An 18,288-nucleotide genomic window follows, 5' to 3' on the forward strand; every position below is an offset into this window, starting at 1 on the left:
TTTTTTGCCACAGCTGTTCGGTTAAAACCGGTTATGAAAGTAAGCGTTTTTTTTTTTTTTGCGATCCCTAACAGTTACGCAAATAATATATTTGATTTTCAGTCATAGCGACCCTCTGACGGAAACCACATCTACAGTGAAAGAGATTTGGACACCCCTGACCTAAATAATGTAATGTTGTGCACCACTTAGAGTTCTGGAGTGACTTTCAAAAGGTGACATCACAAACCAGCATTGAAACCGACCTCATGGTCATGTTTGCTGTATAAATAGAGCCACGTTATATGTAATCATGTCATCGTTAAAGTCTGTAGACGTGCTCGGCGACCCAAATGAAATGCTCCGTTTCCAGAGTCGGGAATGGCTGATCTCAGCAACACATAAATGCCGCATGCTCTTTGTTTTCCGCCTGGGGCGGTCGGGCGGGCCGCTCCGTATTAACGCGCGACAACTGCTGCCTAGCGGCAACCCAATCTGCCGTCCGCGCAATTAATTGAGTTATCACGTGGCCGAACATGATCTTGCGCTTGGAGCATCGTGTTTTCCAATTGGTTTCAGTGGAGATGTCTGAGGACACCTGTGCGCATGTGTGCATATGTAATGGAATCCCCTCGACAACTCCCCAGAGACAGGCCCGACACGGAATCTAAGAATAGCCCCTCCCCTCTGTGTACTTATTACCAGCCGTCAGTGGGACCCTTGGGAGCCGAGTTTCTTGCACCTGGCAAATGCACATTGTTCAACCTTACTTACTAAGATACAAGAGGCCGAAATGAGTTTCCTCCGCACGGTGTCCGGGTTCTCCCTTAGAGATAGGGTGAGAGGCTCTGTCGTCCAGGAAGGGCTAATTGTCGAGCCGCTACTCCTCTGCATTGAGAGGAGCCAGATGAGGTGGTTGGGGCATCTGATCCGGATGCCTCCCGGACGCCTCCCCGGTGAGGTTTTCCGGGCATCTCCCGCCGGGAAGAGACCCCGAGGACGACCCAGGACACGCTAGAGGGACTATGTCTCTCGGCTGGCTTGAGAACGCCTCGGGATCCCTCCGGAAGAGCTGGAAGAAGTGGCTGGGCAAAGGGAAGTCTGGGCATCCCTGCTGAAGCTACTTCCCCCACGACCCGACCGAGAAAAGAAATCCAACACTAATATAGTAATACATTTTGGGGAAGCATTAAAGTTTTTCGATTTACCTCACGCTGACGGCATGGTTAATGGTAGTAATAATAGGTGCAAGCTAAAAAAAAAAAAAAAAAAAGCTGCCCTTGAGAAGGCCTTCACCAGTTGGCACGGTGTACTGAAATGACCCAGACGCAAGGAAATGCAGGGTTTTGTCATAGCTGAGATGGCGGGACTCCGTCCGTGACTGGCTCCACGTCAGCCATCAGAAGATTCAGAAACTCCGAAGCTGGATTGTTGAATCGAGGACATGGCGTGCTATAATTTGTTTCTGGCATTCCAACAATGCTTTACTCCCGTCACCTCATTTCAACTCCACATACGCGTTACCACAATAACCGCTGACTTCGTGACACCGACAGTTTCCGTTTTCAGCTGTCTTTGTGGCACCGCATTTCAAGATGCAAAATCAGCCATCACAAGCAGTGTCAATTTTGATTGATTTAATCAATTAGCGTTTGCTCCTTCAAGAACACGTCAAATGAACTCCGTGGCAATTTTGCCTACTTTGCACAATCCTGGCTGCGCCGAGTTAGGAAATCATCTTCCAAATCTATTTCTCGACATAATCTGCAATTCTGTGACCATTTTGTTTCACACAGAGACCTCGAGTAAATCAGGTCCGTATTTTTGACAGAAGAGTCTCGGCTAGGATGAAAGGCAAAGTTTACAAAACAGTGGTGAGGCCGGCCATGCTGTACGGATTAAAGACGGCGGCGGTGAAGAAACAACAGGAAGCAGAACTGGAGGTGGCAGAAATGAAGATGTTGGGTTTCTCGCTCGGAGTGAGCAGGTTGGATAGGATCAGAAATGAGATCCTTAGAGGGGACAGCCAAAATTGGAAGTTTTGGAGACAAGGTTAGAGAGAGCAGACTTCGATGATGTGGACATGTTCAGTGGCGAGAGAGTGAGTATATTGGTAGAAGGATGCTGAGGATGGAGCTACCAGGGAAGAGAGCAAGAGGAAGACCAAAGAAAAGGTTGATGGATGTTTTGAGGGAGGACATGAGGACAGTGGGTGTTAGAGAGGAAGATACATGAGATAGGTTTAGATGGAAAAAGATGACACGCTGTGGCGACTCTTTACGGGACACGCCGAAAGGAAAAGAAGAAGATTTTTGATCCACGTCATAACCACCCTCCTCCATCTTTAATGCAGAAACATGCTGTCACAGAAAATAAAAGCTGCGACTGACATGCCAGGCACGCGTGGGTTGTGCTGCTTGGAACCTACCATCTTATTTTTAGAGGGAGCAAACAGTGGCGCAGTACTGAAGTTGTCTGTTATCACTGCCGACTGATGCTGGGAGTTTTACTTGGTAGGCGGCGAAGAAGGGAATAAGGTGGACAGACAAAGGGGTGGAGACGGATAATCGTCAGGACGTGCAGGACTGCTAACGGGTTTCGTATGGGATGAAGAGGCGCCTTGGGCTGTGATTTCGGATCAGGACCAAGGTGTTGGGTGTATTTCACATTAATTAAAGCTCTGATTGACTTCCCCCTAAAGAACGTCCCAGACACCCCAAGTGTGGTGGATTTTCACCACCGTTTGCCTGGAAAAAAATATGCCATGATTTATCTTCTGGAGACATAACTCGTCAACCGCCAGTCCTCCATGTTAACGTGAATATTTGAATTGAACAGCCACCAACAGAAAGTGAATAGACATCATTTCACCCAGCATCAGATGATTAATTTGGTCCTTTTTGTGACACTTTTTCCAACGCTTTTGCTTTGATAACAGAGAAAAGACTGCAGTGTACAAAAAGAATAAACCAAAAAGATTGTCCGAATATCTGGTATCCCAATACCAAGACAGCATTCCTGCACTGTCGTAGCCTGTTCATGTTTCAGGTGCAACGTTGTGACCACGCACGGAAAGTTCTGTTTCTTCAAGTATGAAGTGCCATAAGTTTGAAAACAAGAAAGGAAAAAGCCAAAAATTCCAGGCATATTTTTTTTTTTTTTTTTTTTTTTTGAAGGGCCCTGAATAGGTTCATTGAGAAGGTCTTTTCTGAAGAAGTGGCGGCATGGGTGATGTTTGATAATCATCCATCATTTGATATAATTGGGTAATTGGGGTAATGGGTCTCCACTGTGGTCCTCTGATCTCATCCCAACAAAACACCACGAGTAGATTGCTCCCTTTTTTTTCTTCTTACAGATCGTCCAATAATAGGATGAGCTGCCGGTAATTGGCTATATTTTCATTTCTACTCGGATAATATTTTGGTTGGAGTAGAGCGCGTATTGTTGGATCAACACCAAAGAGAGCGTGGAAAAGCAAACAGATACGTGGGCCGCGGAGCACGAGCACGAGCCGCAAATTCCAGTGATCCGTTCCAAAAATTATCATCATAAATAACCCCTTTATCGTTTTATTTTAGGTTATCTTATTTGACGACATCATCGCTCTTTCGGAATTCATCATTTTAATATCTGAACTCCTGTTCTTCATGCCAGCATTGGTATCGTGCAAAATGACGTTGCCTGGAGGAGTTGTCTGATGTAGATGAAGGAATCAAATCAATCCAATTTTTACGCAACGAGACAGAAAAATGCCTACGAGCAGAGCGGCGCACTCCTCTTTGCCTCCGTTTCCCATCCGTCACTTCCAGACAATAGAATTCACGTCAATTCATTAACTATTACTCCCATCCCTTTTTTCACATGCCGTACGGACCCAAGTCATCTATTTCAGTCCTCTTGCAGAGCTTATTTCCATCCGTTTTCTTCACCGCTTATCCTCACGAGGGTCGCGGGGGAGTGCTGGAGCCTCGTCCAGCTGTCAAGGGGCAGGAGGCGGTGTGCAACCTGAACTGATTGCCAGACAATCGCAGGGCACATAGAGACAAATAGTCGCACTCCCAATCACACCTATGGGCAATTTAGAGTATCCAATTAATGTTGCATGTTTTTGGAATGCCCGGAGGAAACCCACGCAGGCACGGGGAGAATATGCAAACTCCACACAGGCGGTTTCCGTGATCAAACCCGGGAGCTCAAAACTGTGACGCCAACGCTTTACCAGCTGATCCACCGTGCCGCCAGAACTTATTTATATTTAATTTTCAGAATGTATTTTTCTTAAAAACTAAACACCAGATGGCCAAACAGGAGCAGGCGCAAAATCCTCTCTTAGGTAAAAAAGACATAAACCCCTAACGGCCCGACTTTCCTCCATGTGAAACATCTTTGCCTGCATTAGCTAAAGTACTGAATAAAATAAATAACACATGGGGTTGTTTTTGCAATAATTATGTAAGTATGGCCGAGTCAGTAATATACATAGATGGGGAAAAGCTTAACATATTAACGCAAGTAAATGGATGAGATCTGGTTTTGCTTAGATTGAACTCCACTGCCATTAGCGCTTTAATGACCCGCTGGCTGGCGCGCGTCTACTTTTAACGCTCTCATCTGCATAATAGCGCCGCAGTCACAATCCTCGCAGGGGACGGATGATGGCCGCGATCAATCTCCCTCACCTTTATCTCACGCGAGCAGACGCAATCACGCAGACAAAACGGGAATGAATTAGCATTAGCCGCCGCTTTGCATAAATAGAAGCGCGTGAAATGACCAGATGGTACTGTAGCACAAAGACAAAACACAAAAACGTGGAAAGTCCTGGTGAAAGAACGCCGAAAACATGAGCGACAAGTTTCCAGAGATAATATTTTTCCAGTTGCCAAAGGAATTGGTTTAATCCAAGTATGTTTTTCTACTTCAGTGGATTTAAGTTTGACGGTCTTGACATTAATTGACCTCCAATTTTGCGTTTGCGTTTGGGAAATAAAGTTCCAGGATTCAAACATCTCAAGTCACAGATAACATGTTTACCCTTTTTTTTTTACCGTCATTGTGTAAAAAAATAAGAAAAATGGAACCTCAACTCGGCTCTCTCATGACAGCGCCTGAAAATGATAAGCAAACGTTGACGCCAAGCCCCTCGCACCTGAGATGGCAAATGGATGCTTCGAACCAAAATGGCTGACTTACAGTTGCGCTTCAGTTATAAATGATTTTGTGTAGATTGGTGTTATGGCCTGTTAAAATACATAAAATCTCAGCATAATTCAGTGGATCAAAAAATGTTTTGAGGCATCGGTCACTCACATTTGAAAAATGTACGGGTGTGGTCAGTCATGCCCGCAGATATAAAGTTACAGGTGTGGTCCACCAATCTTGCCCGTAGATATAAAGTTGCGGATGTGTGTTCTGTTTGTTCCCATGGATGAAAATGCCATGAAATGAAAATGGATGGATGGAAATAAGTTCCGCAAGAGGACTGAATTATGAGTGTACCCCTTTAAGAGCAGCGGGGGGCGGTGTCAGGTAAACTCGGAAGTAGAAGTAGGCTCGTTGTGAGAGACCGTGTGCTTCCGCAAGACGTCTGGCTGTGGTTCACTGCGCTGGATCGGTTTTCATGTGCGCTGAGAGTGCGCAATTGCGCGGTGGCACAGCTTAGAGGGAACATTGGTCAAGACCAGACAAAATAAACGACGTCTTTCAATATGTATGCATTTCTACTCGGAACAAATTTTACGCGTGGGATTTTTCGCGCTCAACTGTGCAGATTTGTAAGTGCGATGGCCCGCGGGCGCATACGCGCCCGTCAAATCACAGTGACTGAGGCATATTACAGAGTTCCATACCACAAATTGACAAACGAAAGCTCAGGTCTCAGAATTAAAATAGATTTGATCTTAAAAATGGTTCTCGTGTGCTCCTAGTTAATGAAGCCTGGAAACGCTATTGTGACAGCCTTTAAACTTTGAATCCAATGAGGTCTAAACAGGTGGCCTCGCCGAGACCGATGAATCTCTTAAAATGACACGTTTCGCTGCGAATGTTCTGCCATTCATCAAGAAGATTGCCACTTTCATTTCATCTGTGTCGCTCCACCCCCCCCACCCCACCGCCCCCCACCCGTCTGGGAATATGAACCGCTATAAAATTCACGACGGCTCAAAACGCGCGACCTCCGGGTCTCCTGTGAAATATGCTCCCTGCTTATGCTCGGCCATAATTCAGCATTAAGCTTTGCGGAAGGAGCCATAAAATGTCTGCGAGCGAGGTCGTCCGTCACCGGGGGCAAGCGCCGCGTCCTTCACGCTAGCCAAAAGTGCTGACTTAGTGCCACTCACTATTGTGGCGGTTTAATAAATCGATGCATTTTTTTTTTTCATTTCTTCAAATAAGTGTCCGCACTTTGGGCCTGATGTAGTGAGAGGCCACCTGGTAGGATAGAAAACTTTTGTTCATCTTGATTGAATGGAACAAGCAGTCAAGCACTCACCAAAATGCAAGAACGTTGGCTTCACAGTTCTGAGGTCCCGGGTTCGATCCCAGCCCCGCTTGTGTGGAGTTTGCATGTCCCCCCCCCCCGTGACTGTGTGGGCTTTCCGGTTTCTTCCCACATCCCAAAAACATGCAGCATTAATTGGACACTCTAAATTGACCCTAGGTGTGATTGTGAGTGTGGCTGTTTGTCTCCATGTGGCCTTTGATTGGCTGGCGACCAGTTCAGGGTGTACCCCGGCGCCTGCCCTGCGACAGCTATGATAGGCTCCAGCACTCCCCGCGATGCTTGTGAGGATAAGCGGCTAAGAAAATGAATGGATGGATGGATGGATGGATGGATGGAATAACAGGTGGCACGGTGGGACTACTGGTTAGAGCGTTGGCCTCACAGTTCTGAGGTCCCGGGTTCGATCCCAGCCCCGCTTGTGTGGAGTTTGCATGTCCCCCCCCCCCCGTGACTGTGTGGGCTTTCCGGTTTCTTCCCACATCCCAAAAACATGCAGCATTAATTGGACACTCTAAATTGACCCTAGGTGTGATTGTGAGTGTGGCTGTTTGTCTCCATGTGCCCTTTGATTGGCTGACTTTGCATATTCTCTCTGTGGGTTTTCTTTGGGTTCTCCAGTTTCTTCCAACATCCCCAAAACATGAATTAATCGGAGACTCTAAATTCCCCCCGGGACCCTTGTGAGGATAAGCAGCCAAGAGAAAAGGAAATATATATATATATATATTTAAAAATTTTGAAGTTGATTTTATTATAATTTGAATAATTTTTAACATGTAAAAGAGTTTACAAATATTATATGTGTGTATACATTTTTTGGGACACCCTATATCAGGGGTGTCAAACTCATTTTTGTCACAGGCCGCATTGTAGTTCCGGTTTAACCCCAGAGGGCCCTTATGAAACCATAAAAATCTTTAACCGCGTCATATTTACACATGAAATCTATGAAATAGTCTTGGAATCAGAAATCAAGGATTTTTCAACTATCGTTTGATGTGTGGTAACATAAAAATGCTTGCAAAACCTCAGCATTATGATTTGTGATGTGACAATTTGAAATTTTGGTGCAGATTTGAACGAGAATCACCGAAATTGATAAACATGATTTGCCTTCGCGGGCCACATAAAATCATGTGGCGGGCCAGATCTGGCCCCCGGGCCTTAAGTTTGACACCTGTGCCATATATATATATATATATATATATATATATATATATAAAACATGATGGAAAAAAATGTTTTTGGAGGGCAGGAAGGAATTAATCTTGTTAAAAATGATTTGACTGGGAGAAATGTGTTTGAGAGTTTCAGCTAAAATTAAATTACAAACTTGATCACCGAACAAATTAACGGATTTTTATTTTTTTTTTTAGGGTGACGAAGAACGCACACTGGCGATGAAAGGCATTTTGTAATCAAATCCGATCCAACGCAGTCAAACGAGCGTGCGGCACACATTTTCGAGGAAAGCGAGTATAAATACATCAACTGGAAAGCAGATTTGGACACGGCGGAAGAAATTCAAAGAGGAAGGCAGGAAGGGAAAATGTGTTGCTTGTGAGCCGTGGACGCTTTGTAAAAGCGGTTATAAAATCAAAATTTGACTGTTGCTATTCTGATATTTTTTTCAAGCCTTTTTTTTTTATTTTCTTTGACAAACACATGTCGTGAGTAAGATTTTTGGGGAACACGCTGTATATATTCATTCCATATCAGAACTTTAGATGAAATGGGGTAGGGTTAGCCTAACCCCCGCCTCCCGTCTGTTCAGGGCAGATAACGTGAAATCGTGAACAAACGATGAGATCATTAAAATAATTGCATTGACAGAGAATCTTAACTCGACAGTTCAGATGGGTTGCTGAGCAAAAGGGTAAAAAATATTGAATCACTTCAAAAATTCCAATAAAAACGGTGGAAAGAAATGAAGTGCAAAGTTTCAAAATTTTTATATATACACTTTGTTGTGCACTTCTGATCAAATTGCGGCTTTGGGCAGCAATTGTTTAAGAAGGCCGAAACGGTTCATATGGAGCCCAGGCAAGAGAAACAAGCGCGTTGTTCATTTTGTGCCCCCACCCCCTCCCGAACGGCATGAATCCGTGAAACGTCGACTCATAGTCTGGCAAATCCAGCTGTTTTTGCCTCGGCCTCTCGGTGCTTGTACCCCTTTGCGAAAGCCCCGAATCATCCATCAAGCCGACAATCGTCGTAAAATGAACCGACGCGCCGCGATCGGCGGGGCTGCTTTGAGGCTGGACTCGTGTACATTTTTCATTTCCAGCTGTTTCTCCAAAAGCTGCAGAAAAATTTGAGTGCGTGTCAGCGGGCGACTGGGGTCGATTTACCGACAGAGGTGGCGAAAGAACTTTCCAATCAAAAGTCCTTTCTTAGTCTTGTTTTTGTTGTTTTACAATTTGAGGTAAGCGGGGAAAAAAAATCCTTGTTACTTTTTGTCATTTTTTTTTTCCACAAAATGCGTCGCAGTCATAAAAATCTTTTGGGTGAGACCAAACCAATCTTGAGTATGTTGAGAGCTTAAATTGTCACAGAACACAATCATTTGTGGCTCTTAAAAGATCCGTCGAAATGCTTTAAACGGCGCTGAATCAGATGAGAAAAAGTAAGAGGCTAAATACTCTGTAATGTACTTGAGTACAAAGTTACAAATTCTTCTTTTTTTTATATCTGTTCTGATAACTTGCCACTGTCTCTGCGCACCAAATACTTTCCTTCTTTTTAATATGTATATTGAGAAGAAGAACATCAAATAACATGTCAAAAGTCGGCTCAACTTTTTCAAGATCAAAACGTGTTCTCGTCGCTCTGCTAACCGTGTGAACTCTCCGTCCATCCATTTACTGAGCCGCTTATCCTCACAAGGGTCACGGGAGGGCTGGACCCTGTCCCGGCTACACCCCTGAACCGGGAGCCAGCCAATCGCAGGCCACGTAGAAACAAACAACCATTCAAACCGGCAATCACACCGAAGGGCAATTTAGAGTTTCCGATAAATAAAAAAAAAAATTAAATAAAAATCAGCTAATCCTATATTTTTTTGAAAATATGCAAGATTCGTTTCAGGTTACACTCTAAGGTGGTGTTATTTTTTAAGGATGGGATAAAACAAATTTCCCCCCACTAAAAAAAAAAAAAAATGTCACCTACAACATTGAACAATGCACCTTTCCGATGGCGATCATAAGCTCCGCCTACTTACAAAATGGCGATAGAACATAACATATTTGAAGTCAATTATGGCGTATTCCGGATAATGTTGGGATATGTTTTTTTTGCCAAATGCGTCAGACTTGTCCAAGAGGGTTCTACAGAGAGGTCTCGTCTATTTCACGCAAGGATATGTATATGGAATTATGGTTTTGTCAGAGCAGCACGCAATGTCAGAGTGATCGATGCAAAAAAAGTTTGACGCCTCACAAACTTCCGATTGAAATCCAACAGGATAAAATAGTGGAATCGTACTGCGCATATAAAGCAGGGTGAGTACTTTTTACTTGGAAAGATCACGAGTAATATCATCGTGAGTGGGAGTATTTTTTGACTTTGCTCGTAACGGAACCCAGTCCTCTGTCTTAAAAGTCAGACGTGATCCAAATGGGCAAATTGACATTTCTCTTGCATGACGTGGCACATTTACGTACCCCTAACCCGACTCTTCGGCATAAAACATGACACACTTCATTCAGCGGGTCCGTGATACGCTAACAAAGTGCAAGTTGTTCTCCTACACTGATAATAATTCAATCAAACTCGGAGAAGATACTTGTCCCTCACTAACCTCCGAACATACAGCCATGTTTGTTAATATTGTCCGCATTGAGTTGTACGTGCGCTCTTCCGCGAGCCTTAATCCATCGTAGCGCACGCTACTGGCAACCGGCATTGCTTGTGGGACAATACGGCGAGAGGGGCGTGTCAAGACAATGCGGCTATCTGAGTGGCTATTATTGTACGAGTGATGGACAGGTCAGATCGGTCCATTGGACGTCAGTGATGAGAGGACACTCGGAAAACTCCTGATTGAGCAGGAACTCTGGGCAAATTCCGTATTTTTTACAAACTGCTACGAGTGAAATGACCAAGTCAGAAGTATCAAAGACACGAAAAAGCCAAGATTTTTGGTATGTTCCAGATTTCAGGACATGCTACCCACACACCAAATTGAACAGGAAGCTGGCCGCGTTGCTGCGAAGCAGCCATTTTGGGAGATCTATCGACATGCTGGCGACGCTTAATTCCCAAACAAGAAGAAGAAACTTCTTCCTCTCTTACCTCCGAACACACAGCCTTGTGTTTGTTGATATTGTCCACATTGAGTTGTACGTGCGCTCTTCCGTGAGCCTTAATCCATCGTAGACACTTCGTCAACTGTGTTTTAAGGCTTTGGAAAATGAATCAAGCGGGCCCCTTGTGAGCGAGCAGGATATCTTGCATCACAATTGCACGTTCCCCAAGCGCATCTGAGGACCATTTTCTTCATAACATGAACTTTTCCAAGCGCACACTACTGACCACCGGGATTGCTTGTGGGACAACATGGCGGCAGGGACGTGTCGAGCCAGGGGTTAAAACGACGCGGCGATCTGTACGAGTGATTGACAGCTCGGAAAGGTCCGCTCTCTTCAAGAAGACCGTGGTTGGGAAATATCTTGCTCCTCCCAATCTAGAAATGACAGATCAGTTTGCAAATGGAGGATGTAAAAGTCCAAAGTAATAAAATGGAGATTCTTGAACGATTAGGAAGATTATAAAGGCAGGTTGCGTGTTTAACGAAGCAGGGATAAGGCGGCGGCTCAGTTTTTACAGCCCAGTGTTTTCTTCTTGGCATGTTATTGTTGGTTTTTGTTTTTGTTTTTTTTATATTCCTGTTTATTGCCTGTTCTCAGATTAAACGTTGGACAGACTTTGTTTTACTCAACATATTTGGCTCGGGGCCCCCGCCACTTCAATTAAACAGAACCACATTGTGTGTTTACAGCAAAACAAAATAACGATTGTTTGCTATACAGCTAGTTAAAGAGCATTGGCGTGACGCGAAATGCAAACAGGCCGACTGCGGCGACTCGCTCGGTTGAGCGCTGAACACACTCAAACGCGTGCGATGCTGCTGTTTTTGAAGTCGAGCGTGCAGCGCGAGCTTTTCATCTCGTGACACTTGTAGAAATTATTTGGCGTAAACCAGACGTTGTCATGGCACGCGTTGGTGTCGCACGCAAAATGTCGACTTACCTTATCTGGTTCGTGCTCGGATTTGGGACTGTTTATCTACATTTCTCGTGAAATCTCAGACACTCCATCGCTAGATGGAGGCAGAAAATTTCACAACAGTTCTTCTCGTTGGTTACACCACACAGAAAGTACAATTTATCTCTTGAGTTTTACTTTTTTCTGTCGGTATTTTTATCATTCCCCCCCCCCCCCCCAAGAAGTTGAGTGTTGAGAATAAGAAACTAAAACCATCGAATCCTGATAGCATGAAACCAGATATCGGCAAATGTAGCAGGGAAAAAAAAAAATAAGGTTCTTGTGTGTTGGTCTATCCACTCATTTATTATCTGGGCAGCTTATCCTGATAAGGGTCGCGGAAGTGCTGGAGCCTATCCCAACAATGTTCAGGCAAGAGACTGGGTACCCCTTGAACTGGTTCCCAGCCAATCGCAGGGCACATGGAGACAGACAACAGTCGCACTCACAATCACACCTATGGGCAATTTATTTTTCAATTAATGCATGTTTTGGGGATGTGGGGAAAAAACTGGAGAACCCAAAGAAAATCCACGGGGAGAATATGCAAACTCCACAAAGGGAGGGCCAGGATTTGAACCCCGGTCCTCAGAACTGTGAGGTCAGTCCTCTAACCAGTAGCTCCTCCGCTTATCCTCACAAGACTCGCAGGGAGTGCTGGAGCCTATCCCAGCTGTGAACGGGCAGGAGGCGGAGTACACCCTGAACTGGTCGCCAGCCAATCGCAGGGCACACGGAGTCGCACTCACAATCCCACCTTGGGGCAATTTGGAGTCTCCAATTAATTCATGTTTTGGGGATGTGGGAGGGGACTGGAATGCCCGGAGAAAACCCACACAGGCACATGGAGAACATGCAAACTCCACAAAGGCGAGGCCAGGATTTGAACCCCGGTCCTCAGAACTGTGAGGTCAGTCCTCTAACCAGTAGCTCCTCCGCTTATCCTCACAAGACTCGCGGGGAGTGCTGGAGCCTATCCCAGCTGTGAACGGGCAGGAGGCGGAGTACACCCTAAACTGGTCGCCAGCCAATCGCAGGGCACACGGAGTCGCACTCACAATCCCACCTTGGGGCAATTTGGAGTCTCCAATTAATTCATGTTTTGGGGATGTGGGAGGGGACTGGAATGCCCGGAGAAAACCCACACAGGCACATGGAGAACATGCAAACTCCACAAAGGCGAGGCCAGGATTTGATCCCCGGTCCTCAGAACTGTCAGGCCAATGCTCCCACCAGTTTCCCCACCATGCCACCCTTTAGTTTATTCATTTAATGTATTTATTGTAAGCAAAAGTATGGTGAGTAAAAATGAATCCAAAAACTGATCAAAAAAACAATGTCAAAAACACGAGGAACGCATCCAACTTGCACTCATACATAACAAAAGGCTGTGCGGATTCCGATCTCCTCCGGGATCGGACGCGGACGTCACTTTGGAAGCTGCGATGCATTAAGACTCCCACTCGCCCGGGATGATAATCCGTCTCATGTCAACACTGTTTGGAAAGGCGGGACGCTTTGTAAATCTGTATTTAATAAGATCCCATGTAAAAACTGCATCCAAAAGTTTTTGCCTCGACAAAAAAAAAAAAAAAAAAAACGTTGACTTATGATTGAGGGGTAGTCTTTTATCTTGTTCATTATCGTGTGTGTTTTGTAGTGGTGTTGAATTGCACTCAATCATTTGAGGATTTTAAGTTATCATATCCTATTTCAGTTATGCAAGTGAATTATTTTTGATATCCACTCCTGCCTTGTTCTTCTGTTATTAAATTGTCAAGTATTTTCTATGACACTTGTTAAAAGAGTACATTGGTTACGGAGAAGCGGTCAATCTCAGTAATTTGGGTTTTAAGACAGAGTTCATGGTAAGCCGCATATTAAATTTTTTTTTTTTTAACTTTCAGTTTTAATGTAAACCTGGACATGTTCGTGTTCGCCGTGTCAGAATTTCAAAAGAAAAGACGTGAAGTTGACACTTTAAAAACAAAGCGGTAAAATCTCGGGCCGACTCTCATATGCTCGCTCTTCTGAAATCCGTCCGACAATAAAAGAGACTGAAAGATTATTTCGAGTGTCGAATGTCAAAGAAGTGTTCACCCGCAGTTAATCTGGCCCACATTCACGTTCTAATAAGACGAGTCTCGAGTCTAAATCGGAGCGACACGTCCTCGGAGCCCCGGCCGCAACATTCTGGGATAATATATCAATGCACGTATTCGCCGAAAATGCCAAGAATGTAGAAATGTGTTTCGATTGAGCTTTGACGCGGACAAAATGTCACCGCAGGCTGTTTTGAGGGGGGTACGAAACAAAAGTCTGAACTGACTCGAGGACTGGATCGTGCGTGCGTGGTCAATGTATGGGTGTGGCTGTTGGGTTCTTCCTCAATGGGTTCATCAACGTGGGACTTACTGGGACAATTTTTGAGGTCGGGGGATTTTTCTGTCAAGGGATGCATCGACTTGTTCCTGTTTTGAAAGTATAAAAAGTGTTTTGTCTTTGGTTTTTGTGTTTTGTTGTTGTGTTTCGGTTTTTTTGTTTTGCACTCACGAGTCACCGTAATCGAGAACATTCTTCAGAATTAGTGAATTAACCGTGCTCAAAAAAAACAGTATCATTAAAAAAATATTGTTGTCATGGGGACGTTCCCCGTGCACCAACACACTTTCTTCTTCTTTTCCTTTCGGCTTGTCCCGTTAGGGGTCGCCACAGCGCGTCATCTTTTTCCATCCAAGCCTATCTCGGGCATCTTCCCCTCTCACACCCACTGTCCTCATGTCTTCCCTCACAACATCCATCAATCTTTTCTTTGGTCTTCCTCTCGCTCGCTCTTTTGCCTGGCAGCTCCATCCTCCGACTCTCTCGCCTCTGGACATGTCCAAACCGAAGTCTGCTCTCTCTAACCTTGTCTCCAAAACATCCAACTTTGGCTCTCGCTCTAATGAGTTCACTTCTAATCCTATCCAAGCTGCTCACTCCGAGCGAGAACCTCAGCATCTTCCTTTCTGCCACCTGCAGTTCTGCTTCCAGTTGTTTCTTCGGTGCCTCCGTCTCTAATCCGTACGTCATGTTCGACGCCACCACTGTTTTTTAACCTTTGCCCTTCATCTTAGCGGAGACTCTTCTGGCACATAGAACACCAGACACCTTCCGCCAACTGTTCCAACCCCGCTTGGACCCCTTTCTTCACTTCCTTACCACACTCACCATTGCTCTGGATTGTTGACCCTAAATATTTGAAGTCGTCCACCCTCGCTATCTCTTCTCCCTGTAGCCTCACTCTTCCCCCTCCACTTTTCTCATTCACGCACATATATTCTGTTTTGCTTCGGCTAATCTTCATTCCTCCCCTTTCCAGTGCGTGCCTCCATCTTTCTAATTGTTCCTCCGCCCGCTCCCTGCTTTCACTGCAGATCACAACGTCATCTGCGAACATCATGGTCCAAGGGGATTCCAGTCTAACCTTATCTGTCAGCCTCTCCATTACCAGAGCAAACAGGAAGGGGCTCAGAGCTGATCCCTGATGCAGTCCCACCTCCACCTTAAATTATTCTGTCACACCTACTGCACACCTCTCCACTGTTCCCCTGCCGTCATACATGTCCTGTACTATTCTCACATGTTTCTCCACCACACCAGAGCTCCGCATGCAGTACCACAGTTCCTCTCTTGGTCGGTCTCCCTGTCATGTGCTTCCTCTAGATCCACAAAGAGAATTTCCTGCTGTAACTGAATTATCTTTTTCTTTGCAGTGTTATGGATAGAAATGTCATTACATTGTTAGTTGTAAACTAGTTAGTGTTGCTCAATTGAGTTGGGGAGAAAAATCACCGTTTCATTATTACACTTTTGCCAATTTATGTTTCTTAACTTTAGTGAGATGTTCTATTAGCTCAGAGGTTTTCCAACCCTTGGACAATCGGTCTTGGCTAGCATGGAGCTGAGTTAGCAGGCCGGAGGTTACCTGCTTAACCCGCTATCGTCTTGAGGTTTTTTAATTCTTGCAAAATGATGTTTTTCAACAAGCACCTCTCCTCTTGACCGGAGTGATTTTGCTTCTCCCAGCACAGCTTGAACTCTTTTATGCTTGTTGTTGTTCCTCGGCCACCCAAAGTCAAATGCAATATGGCCCTCGGTCAGACCTTGGACATACCTACTTTCAGATCTGTATAATTCTGCACGTCACAAAAGTTGAGAAGAGGTGTGGTCGTGTATGTCGGTAAATCAGGAATGGGTATTCATTACTTGCAAGGAAACAACTCTTTGGACCCCATGCGCACATACCTCTTGTCCGCCGCTAGCCCCCGGGCTAACATCAACACCGGCCGGGCCCGACAGCTTTGACGCACCTCTTGACTCGCCTCCACCTGAGGCCAAAACGTGTCACAGTCACGTCTTGACAAAGAAGTACATCGGCACGGCTTTAAATACCCTCTGTTAACGTCTCAATTCCGTTCTCCATCCTGCTGACATGCTGTGCGGGCGTCTGCTTGAATTAATAATCAAACTCTAATTTTCACGCTCCATTTGGACACATGAGAAATCAAACTGCTGCGAACACAACTGACAAGTACCAAAGGAACTCTGACCAATCTTTGAGCATTACAAGACTGTGGGAAAAAAAAATAGACAAACTTGGCTAAATCGATCACAAAAATTGGTCAAGTCAAATATTTCTGCCTCGAGGATATAAAAAAAATATTTACGAGCATTTTTGCTATTTACACCTCGCAGAACCAATTTGTGCCGCCTGGAGCCATTTGTTTCCTGTCCACTTTTACAGCGCAGCCATTTATTGCAGCACGACCCGCTGTTGGGCCAGTGAAAAACATTGCCAAACACAACACAGTAGAAGCTTTTCAGACACTATTAGAAATGTTGTGTACATATAATGTAGAAAACTCCACGGTAGTTAACGCATTTTTAAAAAATAAATCTGAAATCTTGTCTCAGTAGTCAACTCTTACTGGATCTTTTTCTTTTCCTTTTGGCTTGTCCTGGTAGGTGTTGCCGTAGCGTGTCATCCTTTTCCATCTCCTGCATCCTTCTCTCTAACATCAACTGCCCTCTTGTCTTATTATGCGTAAGTCGCAGGTTTAGCGTAGACCAATCCTTTGTCACAGCGTGCTTCTGCCTCTTTAGTTTGACCATGTCCTGTCTTGTCCTGTTTCTTAGTTTGCCTCATCGCCATCGGACCTTGTTCACGTCTTTGGATCTTGCCTGTTGCCTAGCGTTTTTGTGCTTCCACTTGTTTTGGACTGCCTTTTCGCGTTTGACCTCCTTCTGTAATAAAACCACTCTTAAGATCATGCCCTTGCCTCGGAGTCCTGCAACTGGGTCTGCACCCTACCGCTGGCTCGTGACATGACCTGAAATGTTCAATGTGTATCTAGAAATGTTGAATGTAAATTGAAATGAAATTGTTACATTTACATAATGAATCATACCCCATAGCTATGGACCACTCCCAATGTCACCTAAAAGGCCTTTTTTTATACATTTTTATTTTTAAATAATGTTTGTGGCGGCACGGTGGGTCTGCTGGTAAAGCGTTGGCCTCACAGTTCTGAGGACCCGGGTTCAATCCCGGCCCCGCCTGTGTGGAGTTTGCATGCTCTCCCCGTGCCTGCGTGGGTTTCCTCCGGACACTCCGGTTTCCTCCACATCCCAAAAACATGCAAATTCATTGGAGACTCTAAATTGCCCCGAGGTGTGATTGTAAGTGTGGATGTTTGTCTCTATGTGCCCTGCGATTGGCTGGCAACCAGTTCAGGGTATACCCCGCCTCCTGCCTGTTTACAGCTGGGATAGGCTCCAGCACTCCCCGTGACTCTCGTGAGGATAAGCGTCAAAGAAAATGGATGGATTGATTTTTTTAATATATATTTTTTATCAGCGTTTTCAGTTCGGATCAGCACAGTCAATAATTCAGTCCTTCTGCAAATAACTGAACATTTCTTCTGCTCTGAGTTTTTTTTTTTCAAATGTTTTTCTGGCGATTTTCATTTTTCTCTCATTTTAAGATGCTTTTCGTCTTGTCAAACGCATTGAGTTAAATTATGATATCTGAATAAGTTACGATGTCGTACTTTTTCAGAATAACTGCCAGCGTTCAATTGCTCAATGGGTCGGTTTGAGTGCGTTCAATACATTTAAGTTGAACAACTTCTAAGTGTGGATTGCATCCCGTCTCGCAAGGCCACTCCGGGGGGTCCCGAGGTCCAGTCCGTCGCGCTCATTACCGCAATCACATCAAAATTGCTGCTTCTTTGCCCGCAATTTTCTTTCCTGCTGCTTCGCTCCGAGCACCAACACTTTTCAAGGAAAGCCCAAAATAACGACTGGAGAACGAGGATATTGTCTCCTCGGAGTGGTTTCTGTTTTTGCTGGATATGTTTTGTTGTTTGCGGGCCAGTCGATAAATAAACAATGACCGCAGAGGGTTAGGGTTGTAAAATATTCATAAGAGTGGAAGAATCACTGTGAAGCGTCGCTGTAATGTAATGTTCTTTATAAAATCCGTTTGACGT

At 44.8% G+C, this 18,288-nt stretch overlaps 1 long non-coding RNA gene across 6 annotated transcripts in view; it reads left to right on the plus strand.

The window, feature by feature from the left end:
• Positions 1-18,288, plus strand: part of LOC133502210 (uncharacterized) — a 186,620-nt gene that overhangs the window by 102,962 nt on the left and 65,370 nt on the right. The window lies entirely within an intron of this gene.

The sequence above is a fragment of the Syngnathoides biaculeatus genome, chromosome 6 (genome assembly GCF_019802595.1).
Source record: "Syngnathoides biaculeatus isolate LvHL_M chromosome 6, ASM1980259v1, whole genome shotgun sequence".
Taxonomy (NCBI): Eukaryota; Metazoa; Chordata; class Actinopteri; order Syngnathiformes; family Syngnathidae; genus Syngnathoides; species Syngnathoides biaculeatus.